General features: G+C 41.6%; 1 protein-coding gene across 1 annotated transcript in view; it reads left to right on the top strand.

The window, feature by feature from the left end:
• Positions 1–1,901: 1,901 nt before the first annotated feature.
• Positions 1,902–7,500, top strand: part of LOC101854885 (putative GPI-anchored protein pfl2) — a gene marked incomplete in the record, with an annotated part of 12,928 nt that continues 7,329 nt past the window's right edge. Inside the window, 1 exon segment of the mRNA XM_005104141.2 lies at positions 1,902–1,912.

Below are 7,500 nucleotides of genomic sequence, written 5' to 3'. Positions count from 1 at the left end.
GAGAGAGAGAGAGAGAGAGAGAGAGAATGAGAGCAAAAGCACGAGAGAAGGAGACAAAGAGAGAGAGAGAGAGAGAGAGAGAGAGAGAGAGAGAGAGAGAGAGAGAGAGAGCAAGTGCAAGAGACTGAGAGAGAGACATAGAAAGATAGATAGATAGATAGATAGATAGATAGAGATAGATGGAGAGAGCGAGAGAGAGAGAGAGAGAGAGAGAGAGAGAGAGAGAGAGAGAGAGAGAGAGAGAGAGAGAGAGAGAGAGAGAGAGATGAAACACAGTACTTCTGTCCACATAGTGCAGGGTACTTTTGTAATTAAAAAAAACATATCTGCTTAACAGTCAAGTTATGAAAAGTAAGAAACATACTTCTATAATTCATATTCACAGTCACAAATCTGTATGATGAGCGACTTGTCTCCGTAATGGCGCAACCAATAGCACAAACTGGTTTTGTAAACTGTTCTGTATTTGTGTAATATTGTGTATTTAGGAATGTATCTATGCATGTATTTATGTATGTTCGTATTAATAATTATGTATTTATGTATGTATCTGTATGTTAGCCATTGTAAACCAAAGTGCCCTTCTGGGACAAATAAAAGTGTAATTTATTTTTATTTATTTATTATTTTTTATAAGTCGGGAGTGTTAAAACTTTACAAAAAGTCTTTCAGCTCCACGAATAGTATACATGCACTTGAGCATATAACTTTTTTTTCTAGAACATATCGTACTCAAGACACACTTAATGAGCTAGTTTTTCCCCCTGCCTAAGTTACAATGTATACGTCACTGGAAGTTTACTTACTCGCCCTTCCATTTCCGGGAGCAAATGTTCGTTCTCCCAGACAGGACAACGACGACCGGGGTTTCCTTCATATCACGTCCTCGCGGTCTGCGTCATCGGTGGCCAAAACCTCGTTGTTTTGCTCAGATCCGAAGGGATAGCAATTCAGTCTGACCAGTCTTAGTAAATTTCTGACCTCTGTTTAGAAGTTACTGGCCTTGCGAGAGAGTCGGTGAAGTTTGTCCTCATTTGTAGAAGCTAAAGAAAGGTTGTTGAAAGTGTTTTAGATACCGATAAAGACTATTGAGAACGCACCATTTGATTTCTCTAAAAATTCATTTTTAAAGTGCCGTTTAGTTCACATGGACGTGTGTTCGCTGGAGGTGCCGCGTGTACGAATTTTTGAAAGGTAAGATATTGTCGCAATTTTTAATATTCTACAAAAATCCGTAACAAATATGAACGAGACACACATCCAAATACTGATAAACTTTTATCGAGAGGTGTCAGTTCGAATCCATTTTTATAACTACGCACCAGGAATGCTTGCCATTGAAAAGGGAGTGAGACAAGGAGACCCCATATCACTCAAACTATTCACAGCAGCAGTCGAAGAATATTCAAAACGGCATCGCCTCCAGTAAAAAAAAAATTCTAATAACTGGATAACACAAAAAAGATCCGAGGTTCGCCGATAAGGTGACGCTTTGCACTGAAAGTGAAATATTAACTTCAACATCATAAAGAATAAGAGAAAAAAAAGGCCTTAAAATCCACAAAGATAAAATCAAATAATATGTACATGACGAATTACAGCAGCGACAAAACGGTTGCTAAAGAAAACAAGAACAATGAAAAAGTGACAGATTATAAATACTAGGCCCAAACAATAAGTACGGGGGACTGAGCAAATACTGAGGTGAACAAAAGGCATGTGGCTTGAAATTGAAGTTACTTTGGAAGAAACAGCGACATGTTTGTTTACCAATCGAAATCTGCCGATATCACTAAAAAGACAAGTTTTCATTCAGTGCCTTGTCCTAGCAATAAGCTATGGGCAGACAGACAGACAGACAGACAGACAGACAGACAGACAGACAGACAGACAGACAGACAGACAGACAGACAGACAGAGAGACAAGCAGACAGACAGACAGACAGACAGATTGATAGCCGTACCAACAGATAGGAAGACAGAGGTTTTGACATACAAAAAATAGGCAGACAGAGGCAAACGGCTCCTCTCTTTGCGAGCTGATCTAAAATGGCTCTTTGTAATTTACGAGTCGCCACCTTCACGATGACCTGAAGTATGTCTAGGAGGGCGTTAAACGCCACAAAAGAAAACAGAGCAGTTTCACTCTGCACCGTTTTCCCCGGTTAGCTTGTGGTCTTTCAGACATAGCGCAGAGGCGAAGCAGTTAATCAATGCGTCATTGCCCGCCCATAAATCTTACGCTGTGAGCATGCTTTCCGGCCCCCGAGGTGCGTACAACTCGTTGTAAGAATAATGGCTCCCTGGACATTCTCACTCTCTCGCGTCAAATGAAAGAGAAAGCTTTTACTATTTCCCGTGATCCCCACGGAATTCAAAAGACATGTAGATCGATTTCCAATCAATTCATCGATGAGGGAAGTGCTGATACGGCCTGCTCAGAGCTCTTCGCTCGGCCTTTCTGTTTCACTCGCGTCGCCGTATGCGTAAAGTTTGTCGGACACCTGGTCACACCTCATCTCCCAGAATCTCGTGTGTGAACCACTTTCGTTTTAAAAGGTTCGACGATTTCTGCACTCGTAGTCATAGTTGTAGTCAACGAATCTCAGCGAGCGTAAAAAGAAGAAGAATGTTTTCCACATCGATATTGGTTACGTTTGGTGGCGCCGTTGATCGTTACTGGGGAGTAAAGTGCGTGTGAAATGCAAATAGATGTTTACATTTTTCACTGGATTTGTCTCTTAATTCGATTATCTACTCCATAGAGGCATCCAATGACACCCAGGCTACTTGTTCCATGGCAGTTCTGATTCTTTATCTCTGCAGCACGGTGAGCGTAATATTAACTCAACACTCGATATCCTTGATTTACATTGTAATCTTACAAAAGTGTGCTTCTGGGCATTTTAATCTAAAAAAAACAGATTAACAAAGCCCAGAAGTAGGGGTAATAAGCACTTTCGTCTTGCGCTTTGGTCTATATGTTGTCGAGGAGAAGTACATGTAGCTACTCTCATATCACCCAGTCTCTCAAGTCTCAAGAGTGCAATCTGTCCTTCTGTCTTATTTTAAATTTACAATAACACCAAAGTAAAGAGCCCGGTCGTTACATCTATATTCAGCAACAATATCGAGGCCTGACGGGTAATTTCTCATATTTTGTGCTGTATTTGACTTTAGGAAAGCTCAACGAGGTCTATTTGATATATTTCAAGTACGTTTAGATGTCTCCAAACAAGCCCATAAGCTCTATGGCCCTGCATCAGATCAATCTGAGATCAAACGTAACCGACTTTTTACCTCTTCACCCAGAAGACAACAAAAACAAGACCAAAGAGGAGTTAATTTATTCTATTGACGACTCTTCCTGCTTGAAAGCAGAACAAGTTAATATTCATGAGAAAAATAAAGGCCCCCAAGAACTCGTGATTTTCCTTTAGTTCAAGGTTCAAGGTGTTCCACAGAACGCTCACCAGTCGATCGTAGGTTCACTTTCCAATGAAAGGAAATCGAAATCAACCTCTTTTCTAGCTTTATGTAGTGAGAGCTCAAAGCTCTGCTCAATACTGTCTCTTTTCTAGCATGGTCTAAAATTGGACGGAAATCAAATCGTTTCTTTCCCGGTATGGTATGATGTGGGATAGAAGTCTACCTCAACGCCTCTTTAAAGATACATGTACAACAGAATCTTCTTAAAAAACAACTGAAAAACACTTCTTAAAAAAGACGTTTAACTATAATTAATTTGTAGCTTTCTGTTCCCTCTTTGTACACTGGCAATTGTTTTGATCAAGCTAGTTCGGGGAGAGGGGGTTTAAAAATATCGACCCCCCCCCCCCACTTTGATCGTTTCCTTTTCTCGCTATACATTATTCTTCTGCACCCTGACACGTTCCACAGTCTACTGTGTATAACGAAGATCGAGGGAAGGGTGAAACAACCAGTCGTTAGCAGACAATAACTATTCCTGACGTAGTATTACGCAACTAGGTCTGTACTTTGCAAGTACCCACTGTTTTACGATGTGACTCATGTGTGTAACTTTTAAATCCAATAGGGATTCTCAGACTTCCTTTTAAAAACACCTACCAGTATTTACAGAGTTTAATCGTCCACATATAATCGTTTGTATATTTGATCAAGACTTTAGTCCCCCCCCCCCCCCTTTCCCTTTTATCGTTACCTTTTTGAGACTAGACCATTTTAAATCTGGTCAGCAACTTGTTGAGGACTTAACATGTGACAGTTTAATTTTTTTAAAATAGTATCCACGACCTTGAAACATTCAGTCACTCAAGTGTCAAACATGTCCCCCATGAATGATTATAGGAAGAAAAAATGGAAATAAGAATCCAAAGGGTCAATGGACGATTAACAAACCGCAGAGAAATCTTTGTGTCCCCGAAGTTTTGGCCTTCACCCAATCAGACTCAACGTACCTGCAGGTACTCATGTTCGGTCAAATGGGTACAAGAGTAAACCCAAGTAGACTATCGCCTCTTGTAACACTTGAGGCGGGCATCTGTCCAAATCTAGAGGAGAATTCATCTTTGGCGCTGATCGCTTAAGAACAAACGACGTCATTGGGAGAAGATCGATGGCGTAGATGTATCGACCAGGAGTTGTTGAGATGATTGGGGCCTTGGTTGAGTCCCCCCACGGAGGCTGACGGGCGGGTGGACGGTGCCAGAAACCCATCAGAGGTAAGAGGATTTGGCAACTGCGGCTGGCTGGGCCGAGAGATGAGGACTCACCGTGACCCGGAAGCTCTCTCCACCAGGGGGTGCGTGCGTCACAACCAGGAGAGGCCACTTCCGGAATCTTCACACTGGAGTCTGAGTCATCTTCGTCCACTTCACTGTACTTTCTAACCAAGTTAACGACGGCGATATGAAGCACCTCCCCTGCCCCCCCCCCCCCTCTCGCACATTCCCCATCTACAAAATGAAAAAACGAATTGAGAGAGAGAAAGAGAGAGAGAGAGAGAAAAAAAAAAAGAGAGAGAGAGAGAGAGAGAGAGAGAGAGAGAGAGAGAGAGAGAGAGAGAGAGAGAGAGAGAGAGAGAGAGAGAGAGAGAGAGAGAGAGAGAGAGGGAGGGAGAGAGAGGGGGGGGGGGCTTGTTTTTTTTCGAAGGGGGGGGGGGGCAAAAAAATTACATCTCATAAATATCAAAAGTAATAACAAGCAAAAACCCACAACAAACAAACAAACAAACAAACAAACAAACAAACAAACAAACAAACAAACAAACAAACAACGTTTATCAATTTCGTCATTATAAGGTATATGAATATACACATTTTTGTAAAAGTCTTTTTTTTTGAGTGACCTCATGCAGCTGGATTTTGTTGGAAAATTGATAGCTTTGCATCCAATGTTCGTCCGCGTAAAGAAACTCTTCGAGTTTGGTCGTCACGTCACATTTAAAATTCCTGAGTCGTGTTGGCATAAGGCTATGCTTTCAATATACAAGACGTTTGAAAACAAAGGACGACTTTATGGTGCTTTCTAAAAACAAACATACTTTAACTATTCCACACCCCCGCCCCTCCCTCCCCCCTCACACACAAACACATACCTCCAGAGGTAGGCACTGTTCCGTCACTACAGACGATAGTGTTTGTGCAGTATTGATATAAATTGCCAAAACGTATACATTGATATACATGTAGGTTAATCAGGTCAACATGCTCCGAAGAACGCTAGTCGATGTGAGGGCAAGGAAGTGATCGATGCTGTATTCTCTGTTGCGTCAACTTTTGTCCCTTCAGATGTTGAAATAATGTGTCTTCGCTGCTATGCCTTTAGTTTTGAGATTGGTATCTAAAAAGCCTTAACACTATGCTCTTTCTCTCTTATTAAATACCTTTTCCTCTCGATCGACCTATCTGTCATGGTAGATTTGTTTGTCTTCTTCGCAAAAGTCAACTAGAGTGTGACTCACACGAACGTGTACTGTTTTATCGAGTAATTCCATCTTTCTGCGAAGATCCACCTCACACCGTCACTGGCTGCGCAATCAGCCATTGTGTAAGGAACCCAGATAATGGCCTCATGCAAGTAAGGGCAATCATAACAAAGCTTTTCGTGTGGGGGCGCAGAGAAATTATCGCAAAGCCATATGTGCACTCCTGACCCTATTGACACATTCTCCCCCCCCCCCCCCCCCAACACACACACACTCACAGTTGCACTCACAATGCAAACCTTTGTGTACGGTTAGCTCTTCCCAGTTGATAACGGTCAAGGTTATTTTCAGAGGGTGCTTTCCGGAAATCCCAGCATCATGTAACATGGATAAAGTGAGATTAAGGAGGGGGCGTGGGAGGACAATTCTGTTCGATCCGACAAGTGCCGTGTGGGAGTGATCAAATCAGCTCGTCACAATGGTTGTTGTACAAGCTGGTCCGAGGAGTACAGACTTAATGTGTAGTAGAGGACACCTCCATCGCACTTACTTCATGTTCTCAAGTACACAATGAATAGCAACGGCCACCCCCGCAGTGTCGTGCACAGAAGAACGCTATCATCCGAGTCTACTACATGTGCATAAATAGTTACCTTAGAATTACAAAGATCGACCGGCTCAGAACCTAGCTTTGAAAAATTTGACGTAAAAAGTTTTGAATTCTCACAGCATGTCAAGCTTTTTCAAATAACGACTCCGAACAACCTTACTACTTGTCATGACGCGGTGGAATCAGACGCTGGTCAATTTTTGGGCATTTGGAGTTATTGGTATAATTTTATAGCCTGTCCATTTGCTTTGCTTCTGATTGAAAAAAATATTCGTTTATCTTGGATAGAAGTCAAGATACTGACAATTGAAGGAGTTGTGGGTCGTCTAGTTTGAGAAGTAAAATTAGTGAGAAAATGGCCGCCTAAGTTGTATTATTTCCTTAGCTTGTGAGAGGGTGGAAACTGAACATGTATTTCCATTACGCCGTATAGCAACGTTTTTCAGTAAAATCCACACAAAAATGTGTATTTAATTAACATAAAAGATGGTGAGCCAAAAAACAAAAATTTAATACAATTTCCTAAACCTGAGGAAAAGTGCTAGTTTCTTCACTTTCATTATTTTGACGAGAGCCTGATTTTACCACGCAGCCTCACATTTTGATAGAGCAGACAGAACATTAATTTGCTTTCATGGTCTTAGTAAGTCAATATGGCCAAACATGTCAGATAGAACTTTGTAATTCTAAGGTAGCGAAAAAGCACTTCTGAAAAAGCAGTTTCACCTCTCCAGGTGCCACATGTGCATGTAAGTCAATGTTGTTTCAGTTTTGCTTGCTCCTTCTCTCATCCTCTCATTAATAATCTCTTTCCTCTTTCATTACTCCTTCTCTTTCCACTTCCTCCCATTCACTCCGTTCTAATGTTTAATATCCTGCCTTTTCCTTACTCTGTTTTTCACTCTCCTGCCGCCCCCTCCCTCTGTTTCCTCTCTCTTTCATTCTATCTCTCTGTCCCCCCCCCTCTCTCTCTCTCACTCTC

The sequence above is a fragment of the Aplysia californica genome, unplaced genomic scaffold, assembly GCF_000002075.1.
Source record: "Aplysia californica isolate F4 #8 unplaced genomic scaffold, AplCal3.0 scaffold00406, whole genome shotgun sequence".
Classification (NCBI taxonomy): Eukaryota; Metazoa; Mollusca; class Gastropoda; order Aplysiida; family Aplysiidae; genus Aplysia; species Aplysia californica.
The sequence above is the reverse complement of the archived record's forward strand: the minus strand, read 5'-3'. Positions and strand labels throughout refer to the sequence as shown.